The following is a 12,453-nucleotide window of genomic DNA, read 5'->3' as shown; positions in this document are numbered from 1 at the left end:
TTTTTTCAATTATGTAGTAGATGCAGATAAAGTCTGACTTTTTCCATCCTAGTTAGGGGCATGGTTAATTTCATATGTCCCCAGGCCTTATCAAGTTGTAAAGTAGGCAGTATACAACCTTGAAACATTTAGCAAACCTGGTATCTAACTTATATGATTTAAACCTCCTATTTATGTGTTGATGATATTTGCATTTTCCAATTTGATCTTTAAAACAATTTTTATTTCTTAGAGATGAAAGTCACATAAACTAAAAGGCATTGCAGTTTTAACTTTCCTCTAAAATGTTTGATTTAAGTGCATATTTTTATTTAAGGCAATCAGTTATAGCTCGTTACAGACATCACACACAACACATATATCATTACACAGACAAACAGAAGAAGATCCAGTAGTTCTAAGATTTCTTCCTGTCCCACTTCCTAATTGAATTATTGGCTTCCCAGTAGAGCCCTTTAAGAGCAGGGATAGAAAACCATGAAGTTTCTAGGGCCTAATCAACTTGTATAGCTGTAAGACAAAAGCAGATTTTGAGCGGGATCTATCAGCCTCTAAATTCTGGGATTCCATCAGGAAAACAGAGTTTTCTCCCAAAATGGAATCCACTGTGCCTTTTCTGTTTTTCCCAAAAAGTTTCAGGCCACCAGACATTACCTTGGGTGCATTAAGAGTGGAAAGACAGAGTGGAGGACAGTAATTCAGTCAACAGAAAAATTCTTTTCAAGAAAAACACAATCCAAGAAGAGAAAAACATAGAGGCCTTTTAAATATACCTATAACTTGAATATCCACTTTTAATCAAGCTGAGCACTCTTTCAGAAATTCCTTTGAAATCTTCTGTTACCTCACTTTCGCTAAATCAAGCAGGTAATATTTCTGGCTTTTGAACTTTACTAAAAGTAACATCACAGGTGAAAACAACAACTCTCAATCAGGTTACAAGTTAACTGTGAGTATTCAAGATATTTTATAAGTGGTGGTAAGCAGCTTTTACTAGATCTAGAAACTTTAAAGGCAATTTAGAGAAAGGAAGATTTCAGAAAGGAAATTAGAGTTGTTCATGGAGGAAGAAGAGATGATTAAAGGTCATACAGCTATTAAATTGAAAGTATTCATTACCCAAGCTAGGATTGAACCTGGGCCACCATTGTAAAATGGCAATGGCTAAAAAAGTCCTGCCACAAGGTTACAGGTTATGCTCAAGACATAAAACAAGATACAGGCCTGCAGCAAAATTTGTTACTTACCAGTTTATGTGGGTGACTTGAACAGTGAGCTTATGGAGTCCCAGGCCTGGATTCCATTCCAACGTATTCCAACCCGTTCCAAGATGGGTTGTTACCCATGCAGAAAACGGGGGGAATATAAGGTGTCCCTTAGTCTCCTTTCTCCTTTTGAAGTGACCCAGCATGAAGCAAAAGATTACAGGGGTGTCCCTGTTCTCCTCTTTCCTCCCATCTCCTTTGGGTCCCAGTAACCATCATAGGTGCTGTCCATGGATGAAAGCATGAATTGCACCCATGGATGTGGAGGTGCTAGCTGGCAGGAGTAGTCATTTTTACCAGCACAATGCCTCCTCACACTGCTCTTCTGGGTTCCTAGGCCTCCCAGGAGATTCTACAGTAGATAAAGTTGGGTGAGACACTTTAATAGAGGGAGTGTTTTAACCCTATTCCTGCCTCCTCTAGTTATGGACCTGGAAAAGCAGTGCATTCCCAGAAAATTTTATCCATTGACATTTAAATATAAAATCCCCTTTCTGTTTAAATGCCAATGTGGTTGGAAGCAGAACAGGTGTCTCAAAAGAACATATAGATTTAATGGCTGTCCCCCTTCTGATGGAAACAGCACTAAGGCTAGAATTTGTCTCTCAAGGGTGGCTTCCTCCCAACTGTTGAATGTGGAGTTTTTTTCCTTAGAAATGGGGCATAGAGTCTGCTTGCTGTTAGAGGAACACAAAAGAGGAAGAAATCTGGGCATTAGAATTTTTTGGCGAACGGCCAACAAGACTTTTTACGGAGAAAAATATCCTATCTCATGAGGTGGTGCTGTAGGGTCTGAAAAGTTATGTAAAATCTGTGACTCTAAATTTTTTCCAGGAAGAAGTTAGAAAGAGAGGTTTGGGGTTTAACAGGCTGTCACTGTATATGCCTCCCAGCAGTAGAAAATTAACTTGTCTTATTAATAAACTGTTCAAATTCATTCAGCAGTGCTGACCTTTTACATGAAGGAAAAGCAACTGCAATGGAGAGGGATTAGGGTATTCACTTGGGTTGAAATATCTTCTCATAGAGTGCCATGAATGACTGCTATTGCGGGACAAAAAGCACTTACTAGGTGAAGGTTTAGACTGAAATGTTGAAATCCTCTGGTATTTTGTGTGTCTGATTACCTTTCCAAAGGAATAAAATCAGATTTGTATCCATCTCAGTGAGCAGAGGGGTGACTTTGAGTAGAATGGGAGGAAGGTTTGTTCTAAGCAGTTTCCCGCTTGCATTTTCCCCAGTGATTTCAGGCGCCCAGTATATTTTCCTTTCACACGTCTGACAAGGGATTAATAACCAGAATATCTACGGAGCTCAAACAACTCTAGAGGGAAAAAAAATCTAATAATTGCATCAAAAAGTGAGCAAAAGATTTGAATAGACATTTCTCAAAAGCAGACAGACATATGGTAAACAAGCATATGAAAATGTGCTCAACATCATTGATCAGAGAAATACAAATAAAAACTACAATGAGATATTATCTCACCCCAGTTAAAATGGCTTTTATTTAAAAAACAGACAATAACAAATGCTGGTGAGGAGGTGGAGAAAAGGGAACCATCATACACTTTTTGTGGTTATGTAAATTAGTACAGCTGCTATGGAAAACAATTTGGAGGTTCACCAAAAAACTAAAAATAGAGCTATGATGTGATCCAGGAATCCCACAGCTAGGTATATACCCAAAAGTAAGAAAATCAGTATATTGAAATGATATCTGCACTCCCATGTTTATTCCAGCCCTGTTCACAATAGCTAAGACTTGGAAACTACCTAAATGTTCATCAACATATGAATGGATAAAGAAGATGTCGTACATATATACAATAGAGTACTATTCAGCCATGGAAAAATGAGATCCTGTCATTTGCAACAACATAGATGGAACTGTACATTATTATGTGAAGTAAAATAAGCTGGCCCAGAAAGACAAACATCACATGTTCTCACTTATTTGTGGGAGCGGTAATTCCAAACAATGGAACTCACAGTCATAGAGAGTAGAAAGATGGTTACTAGAGGCTGAGAAGGGTGGATGGGAAGCAAGTGCGAATGTTCAATGAGTACAAAAAACAGAAGAATGAATAAGACCTAATATTTGACAGCACAACAGGGTGACTATCGTCAATAACAGCTTAATTGTACAATTCAAAATAACTAAAAGAATATAATTAGATTGTTTGTAACATAAAGGTAAATGCTCGTGGTGATGGATAACCCATTTACCCTGATGCTATTACTACACATTATCTGCCTGTATCAAAATATGACATATGCCCTATAAGTATATACACCTGCTAGGTACCAACAACAATTAAAAATTTAAAAAAGTATATCCTTCCCAGTGAACCGAAATATTTTACATTGATCATTTTTACGTTATCATAGTGTGTTGGAATAATCACAGCTTTGGAAAGAAAAAAATTAAATGTAAACTTTCAAAGATGGCAGGAGATATAGATCTCTCTTTCTTTAGTGGATTTAAATATGCAATTTGTTATCAACATTGCACTGACAATTTTTAACACAGGCCATATTCTGGAAATGATATGATTATAAGAGTTATAGGAAAAAGCATTTTTTCATACTGTGATTATCTAGGCTATGAGGAAAAGAGATATTTCCTCTATGATGTCTAATTTAGCATAATTATTCTTTTTAAACTATATTTAGATTTAATTAAGAGATACACAAACAAATTACTTTTAGTAGTAAGAAGTTTTTAAAAAATGTTTTGTGTAAGATGACTATGTAGTAAAGAAGGTTACAAACCTGCTTTTTAACTTAGAAAAATAATCTCACCTTCTTGCCCCATGGAATATTGAAATGCTATGTGGAACCCAATGTTCAGTGAGGATTTCTGTCTTAAGTTTCAATGGATTGAGGTGAGATCAATGCCTGTTCCAACTTTTTCCTCCCTGTCCTAGGTGACTTGATAACATTTATACAGCCATAAAATTTTGCTTTTAAATTCAAGTATAGAAAATAAACTTTAAAATGTGATATTTTTATATATTTTACCTTAATAATTTATATGGAAAATATTTTTGAAAGGTTAAAAATTAAAATTTTTAAAAGAGTATAGTGAAATAATCTAATCACATGTGGAAATTGTATTACTATTTCCCCAAGCATTTTTTGTACATGTAATTGAAAATGAGTTGAATGTAACTCATAAGTAGTATAAAAATGTTTAATATTTAATTTTCTGCTGCAGTAATGTGACATAACAACCTTAAATTCTTGGTACTTTAAACAAGATATTTTTTTCTCCCAAATTTCTAGGTTATTTAAGGGCAGTTATGCTTCATATTGCAGTTTGCCTGGGTTTTACTCCAGGATGTGTGTTGGAGTTAGGTCTAATCTATTGTATCCCTACGCATCCCACTTAGAAAAGCTAACAAATTTCCTTTGGACTTCAGTCAGTTCGATTGTATTTGTCATTCAAAAGCCAAATCATTTATCCTAACACCAACGGCTTATTTATTTATTTATTTGTTTATTTATTTATTTTTTAGAAGGAGTTTTACTCTTGTTGCCCAGGCTGGGGTGCAATGGCGCCATCCTGGCTCACCGCAATGTCCCCTTCCCGGGTCAAGGGATTGTCCTGACTCAGCGTCCTGAGTAGCTGGGATTACAGGCATGCACCACCACACCCAGCTAATTTTGTATTTTTAGTAGAGATGGGGTTTCTTCGTGTGGATCATTCTGTTCTAGAACTCCCGATCTCAGTTGATCCGCCAGCCTCAGGCTCCCAAAGCGCTGGGATTACAGGCGTAAGCCACCGCGCCCAGCCTAACCGATTGCTTCTTTTGCTCTGTAGTCTTTTGCCAAAACTGTTATTCTCTGGACTCACTTTCACCTTTCCTCACACATACATGTCCCTCATGTCCCTTTATGTCTCCAGGGTCTTCTATTTCCACGTAATCTTAATTTTTCATCACATCCTGGACTCATGAGTAATTAATCTGTTATTCTTCCTGAAAGTGCAGCCTTGTTGAATAGAATGTGTTCTTTAAACAGCAGCTTTGTTTCTTGCGTGAGGTATTAACTTCCAGATTTAGGTGAAAATGAGTTCCAAGTTTTATGTTTCACTGTGTGTCTAAGACTGACACCGTTTATTACTGTGGCACTTACAGCTTGCTTTCAATGCCTCCAAATTCGCTATCTGAAAGGCTGGGTACCATATCTCATGTCTGAACATATTCCTCAGAATCATGCAGTACCAGCTATGTTCCTTCTGTATATTATGGCTTCCGAGGTGCCTGTTAAGCAGCCAGGTGAAATTGCCTTTTAATCAATATAGGAACCAGTCTCTTTCCTGGTGATACTAATGCTTTTTATAAAAAGGCCATGATGTATTGAAGTTCTTCTTTCACGACAAAAACACTAATGGAACTCATCTACCTACTGAGGGGTGGAAGCTCTTGGTATGCCAAAGTCTTGTTTTGTTTGTGAAGAATCTCTTTCCCTCAACAGTGATGTGCTACGTTAGGTCTCAAATCATTGTTGCGTTTTAATCCAAATTTATGACAAAGATTTTCAGTTTGTATGCATAATTTCCTACTCTGGCCTTAACCATCAGTCTGTGGACTTGCCAAGCAACAACAACAACAACAACAACAACAACATCAACAAGTCTGAGGTCAAGAGGCAATATTTAGATCTCAGAATCATTTCTTGTCCTTTATCCTTTGATAAAGTTTTGCCTTTCTTTCTTTATGAGTATATTTCCTCTCATGGTTTCCCAATCTCTTGAGAAAAAAAAAGTTCTTGCCTCTTGCAGTCTTTCTCATTAGTTGAATTATACCAGCAGTTCAGCTTCTGATCCTGTCGAGAAATCCACCATGAAGAAATAAAACATTTCTGATTACATGGATTAAGTTTCCTGGATTCTTATAGGCATTAAACTTATTTCTAGGATACAACCGCATGATCTTCTCTTATTCTCAGAACAAGAAATATATTACTATATACATTACAGTTTGTATATATTGCAGTTTATATAGAGTATATGTATATGTACTGTATATATATATATCTACACATATATATAACTGTAAACCCTGTAGGCAAGCAGGAAAACTTCAGAATTCTCAATGAATCCATCATTAGCTGTTAGTAATGACAACACTATTAGAAGTATTTCAATAATCAAACATTGTTATGGTCTGTATGTGCACCCCCAAAAGTAATATCTTGAAATTCTAACACCTGAGGGCATAGTATTTGGAACTTGAGAGTGGAATTCTTTTTTGTGCTATTATGAATAAGATGCTTGCTTCTTTCATCAAATGAGGACACAGCCACAAGGTACCCTCTAGGAACTATGAAGTTAGCCTTCACCAGACAGAAAATCTGCTTGATTTTGAATTTAGTCTCCTGAACTGTGGAAAATAAATTTCTGCTTTTATAAGCCACTCAGTTTATGCTATTTGGTTATAGTGGCCCAAAGAGAGTAAAAAGACACATTATTTACCTCCTTTGTGGACTCTCTGGAGTTGTTGCTTTAAACTTGCTTTAGTGCCGAACACTGCTCCAACTCCCTGTCCTTTAGCACACACGGATAAATAATTCTGCTGGGAACTGACATGTTTCACTCAGGCATCCAAATATATTTATTATGTTGTCAAAATATATACCACTTGTTACAATGTTTCCATGTTAGACATATTTTGAGATATATGCCTTAACACTGTGCTGTGATTATTATTAATATCTAGTAACTAATCTTACCATACCTAAACTCAAAGTTTTCACGATAACACTGCCTTATTTGGGACTGAATTTTTTTAAGTATGAAGATCTTACATCAAGTCCAAATTGATTCCTCTGATAGTCTCGCAGTAAAATCAACGCCACGGAATTATCTATTCTGTTTCTTGTCTTGTTGTAGAGGATATTCTGTGATTGGACATATTGCTAATATCTATTAACCTTAGCATAAAATGTCATATTGAAATTGAAGAGGAATATTGGAACTTGGCTAAGAAAGATTGCTTTTCAGACACAGTGAGAACTAAAATGGACCCTCTGTTCCTGGAGGTATATTTTACAAAAATTGGGTGTTATTATAGGAATTCTGTACAATTCTATCTTATGCACGTGTGTTCCATCAGTGTCAATCCTCTCTGTATTTTAAATTGACTATGATTTCTTTTTCCATCTTTCTGTTTGGCAAGTATTCTTTTGCTGAAAATTTGTTATTCATGTTCCAACAGAGAATAGATTTTTTTTCTTTTAACTCATTGGAAAGAATATTTAGAGTCTTTAGTGACAAATGACATGGTATAAATGAAAAGAAAATACTGACATTGTACTTGAGAAATACTAATTAATTAGGAGAATATTAATTAAAAGACATTGTTTAAATATTTCTATCACGAATTGACAGCAGAACAATACACACCACCAGCAAGGTATAATAGTAGATATAAAATGGTTAATTAGATATTGCATTTTCTCCAGAAAACTTATTATTTAGTAGAAACTGGCCAATAATTTCTTAGGCCTTAGGATAGTTTTACCTCTGATTCTCTAGTTAATCAAAAATATATAAAAATATTAACCAAAAGTATATATTTTTAAAATACCCACATAATCTAATGCAGTATGTTTCGCTCTCTTCTTGAAGTGAATTAAATTCCTTATCACTGACCATAAAATTTAACTCCATAGATGATTCTTGTTTAAAATAGTTAAAAGTGAACGTAAAGATCAGTTTTGGTTTTCCTTTTCTTACCCCCATTTTTTTACACTTATATTTGCCTGTGTTATTCATATACTTTTAGAATCCAAAACAATAATTAAAAACATAACCATTTTGTTTTCAAAAGCTTTTTGCATCTCTCGAAAGTTAACATAGAGTCTTACAAAACTTTTAGCTAATTCAAAAAAAAAATCACACATATATAACTGAAGTAAACTTTGTTTGGTAGACTTCTTCGAACCACAGAAATTTCAGTTATGGCTTGGTAGGTCTTTTGAAATGTTTCATTTTTTATATTTGAAAATGCACAACAAAAGTATTTCCACTCCAACTCCCCTTTAATAAAAACAGAATGTAACAAAAATATCAAAATCTGTAGGAAAATAACCCCTTCGTCTATGTTAAAGCTATGAGATTTCCAGCCCAAATAAATTATAAGAACCAGTATAGAGGCCGGGTGCGATGGCTCACACCTGTAATCCCAGCACTTTTGGGGGCTGAGGCAGGCGGATCAAGAGTTCAGGAGATCAGGACCATCCTGGCTAACATGGTGAAACCCCATCTCTACTAAATATACAAAAAAAGAAATTAGCCAGGCACAGTGGCAGGTGCCTGTAGTCCCACTACTCAGGAGGCTGAGGCAGGATAATGGCCTCATCCTGGGAGGTGGAGTTTGCAGTGAGCCGAGATCACACCACTGCACTACAGCCTGGGAGATAGAGTGACACTCTGTCTCCAAAAAAAAAAAAAAAAAAAAAAAAGCATGTAGAAATACTAATACAGTGAAATCTGGACTGATACATAAAGAAAATAACCAGCAGATTTTGTCTATGGCACAAAATTCTTAGAAATTTTTAGATCTTTAGCCTTATAGACCTAACAAAATATTTATTAGTTTGAACAGTGAGGTACTGGGTTATGCTGGGCTTTGAGGCTATACACAAATCTAACTTTAGAAGTCAGGAACTGTTGTAAGCAATAGCAAAGAATATGTTTGATGATCAGCTTGGCAATTGTTGAACAAGCTTCATTCAGCACTGTGATGATGTAATTAAAGCAGTTGCCCTGCAATCTATTCACTCTCTTCACTGGCAAATGGCCCAGGCATAAGACTAGAAGGAAGATGAACTGGTTTAGTCTCTTTGTCAGCTGAAATTTTGGTGAAAGAGACTACTGATATTTTTCTAGGATGAAGGGACCTTATCTCTGAAATACCCTTTGCAGGTTATTCCTGGCTGAAACAAATTCACAGATCCTTTCTTCTTGATCAATTTTGCTGTCGATTCTCATTTTACATTCTTTATTTCATTTATTTTATTCTTTAGCTCCAGAATTTTTGTTTGGGTTCCATTTTTTCCATCTCTCTGTTGAACTTCTCATTTGGTTTGTGCTTTGTTTTTTTCAAGTTTTAGTTGAATTGCCTATTTGTTCTCTTGTGACTGATTACTTTCCTTTAAAACAATTATTTGACAGGAAAAACTGCACAAAAATAGAAAAATCTATAAATCACATGACAAAGAATTCAAAATAATTATTTTAAAGAATTTCTGAATTTGCAGCAAACGTTTGCTAAAGAGCAACATGAAAGCACAGAAAAGTATGAAACTCATTGATTAAGGTAAATATATAAAAAATGCAGAACACGCTAATAGTATAATAGTGGTGTGTAAATCTCTTTTATTGCTAGTATGAAGGTTAAAATACCAAAGTAATAATAATTATAGCTACAATAATTTGTTAATAGATACAGAATATTAAAAATATATAATGTGACATCAAATATATAAAATATGGTGGGCTGAGTAAAAGTATAGGGTTTTGAATATGATCAAAGTTATCAGTTTAAAAGAGTTTGCTCCAATTACAAGATAGTATATATAAGCTTCATGCTAATCAAAAAGACAAAACCTATGGTAGATAACCAAAAGATAAAGAGAAATCAAACCATGTCAGTACAGAAAATCATGAAATCTCAAAGAAAGACAGCAAGGGAGAAATAAAGAAACTAATAATATATTAAAAACCAAAAAAAATGAACAAAATGGCAATTGTATATTCTTACCTATCAATAATTACCTTGAAGATAAATTCATTCTATTCTACATTCAAAACCCAGAATGGCTGAATGGATTACAAAAGAAGACCCATCAATATGCTGCCTACAAGAGACTCACTTCAGCTTCAAGGACACATATGGAGTGAATGTAGGGGATGAGAAAATTTGATATTCCATGCAAATTAAAACCAGAAAACAGCATGGATAGCTATCCTTATATCAGGCAAAATATACTTTAAGATACAACTGTAACAAGTGATAAAGATGGTCATTAAATAATGAAAAAGGGGTGAGTTGATTAAAGGGATGAAACAATTATAAATAAATATGCACTTAACATTGAAGCACCTGAAAATAGAAGGCAAACATTAATATCTGGAGGGACAGATACACAGCAATCAATAATATTAGGGATATAGGTAACCTTATTGATACTGTTGCAATTATCAATACTCCAATTACAACAGTGGATAGATCATTTAGATAGACAATCTGTAAGAAAAAAAAACATTAGACTTGATCTGCACTTTAGACCAAATGGACCTAACAGATGTATGTTCAAATTTCATCTACAGCTGGAGAACAGGTGTTCTTCTCAAGCTAACAAGAAACATCCTCCAAAATAGAGCATACTTGAAGTCACAAAGTGTCTTAATACATTTAAGAAGATTGAAGTTGTATCAAGTATCTTTTTTAACCACAATGGTATACAACTAGAAATCAGTAACAGGAGGAAAACTGGAAAATTCAAAAATAAGTGAACATAATGCAATCCTTAACAAAAAGTGGTTTAAAAAGGAAATGAAAAGGAAAGTAAAAAAATCTTGATACAAAAATGAAAACACAATACTCCAAAACTTGTGGCATGCAGTAAGACCATGCTAAGAAGAAAATTTGTATGACAAACACCTACATTAAAGAAAAAAGATCTCAAATAATCTATCATTAAACCTCAAGGAACTAGATAAAAAGAAGAGCAAAAACTAAGCCCAAAGCTAATAGAAGAAAGCAAAGAAATATCAAAGCAAAATAAAGAAATAGAGAGTAGAAAAATAATAGAAATTGAAAGACTTTCTGTGTTCATCAATGGGAGAAATCAATACTGTCAAAATGCTATTGGACAAAACAATCTACAGATAAATGTAACCCTATCAAATGTCCAGTGGCATTTTTCACAGAAACAGAAATAAATACTAAAATTTGTATGAAATTACAAAAGACTATAAGTACCTAAAGTGATCTTGTGCAAGAAGAACAAACAGGAGGTACCACACTTCTCACTTTCAAGTTATATTACAAAACTACAGCAAATGTTATATATACTGACATGAAAACAGTGACATAGAAGAATGGAACAGAATAGAAAGCCTAGAAATAAACCTACACCAATACAGTCAAAGAATCTTCAATAACATGCCCAAAATACCTAATGGAGACAGGATAGTCTCTTCAATAAATAGCGTTTAGAAAAACTGCAGGCCCACATGCAAAATAATGAAATTTGACAGTTATAATATGCACAGGAATAAATTGAACATTGAAAAGGAATTTAAACTTAACATCTGAAACCAAATAATCCCTAGAAGAAACCAGGGGAAATCCTCCTTAAGATTGACCTTGGCATGATTTTTTGGCTATGAATCTCAAAATATAGACAAGACAAACAAAAATAAACACATGGAACTACACCAAACTAAAAGGTTGCTGCACAGTTAAAAAAATTAATTAATTAATTAATTAATTAAAAAGGTCACCCATGGAATGGTAGAAAATACTTGAAAACAATATATCTGATAATGGATTAATATCTGAAACATATAAGAAACTAATAATCAGAAAAAAAAACCTGATTAGAACATGAGCAAGAGACCTGAACAGACCTTTTTTCCAAGGTAGACTTGCACATGACCAACACATAAATAAAGAGGTGCACAAAATCACTAAACAAGTGGGAAATATAAACTGAAATGAAAATGAGATGTCACATTACATCTTTTAAAATGGCCAATATAAAAAGCCAAAAGATAAATAGTGTTGACAAGGATGTATCAAAACAAGAATGCTTATAGAGTTTTGGTGGGAATGTAAATTGGCACAACCATTATGGAATACAGCATGGAGGATCCTCAAATAATTAAAGACTTACCATATGATACAGCAATTATACTTTTAGGTATAAATTTATATACCTGTGTGTGTGTTGGCTCACACCTGTAATTCCAGCACTTTGAGAAGCTGAGGCAGGCAGATTACATGAGGTCAGGAGTTCAAGACCAGAGTTGCCAACATGGCGAATCCCTGTCTCTACTAAAAACCATAAAAATTAGCCAGGTGTGGTGGTGGGCACCTGTAATCCCAGCTACTTGGGAGGCTGCGGCATGGAGAATTGTTTGAACCTGGGAAGCAGAGGTTCCAGTGAG

This window comes from Pan troglodytes, chromosome 1 (assembly GCF_028858775.2).
Source record: "Pan troglodytes isolate AG18354 chromosome 1, NHGRI_mPanTro3-v2.0_pri, whole genome shotgun sequence".
Taxonomy (NCBI): domain Eukaryota; kingdom Metazoa; phylum Chordata; class Mammalia; order Primates; family Hominidae; genus Pan; species Pan troglodytes.
The sequence above is the reverse complement of the archived record's forward strand: the minus strand, read 5'-3'. Positions refer to the sequence as shown.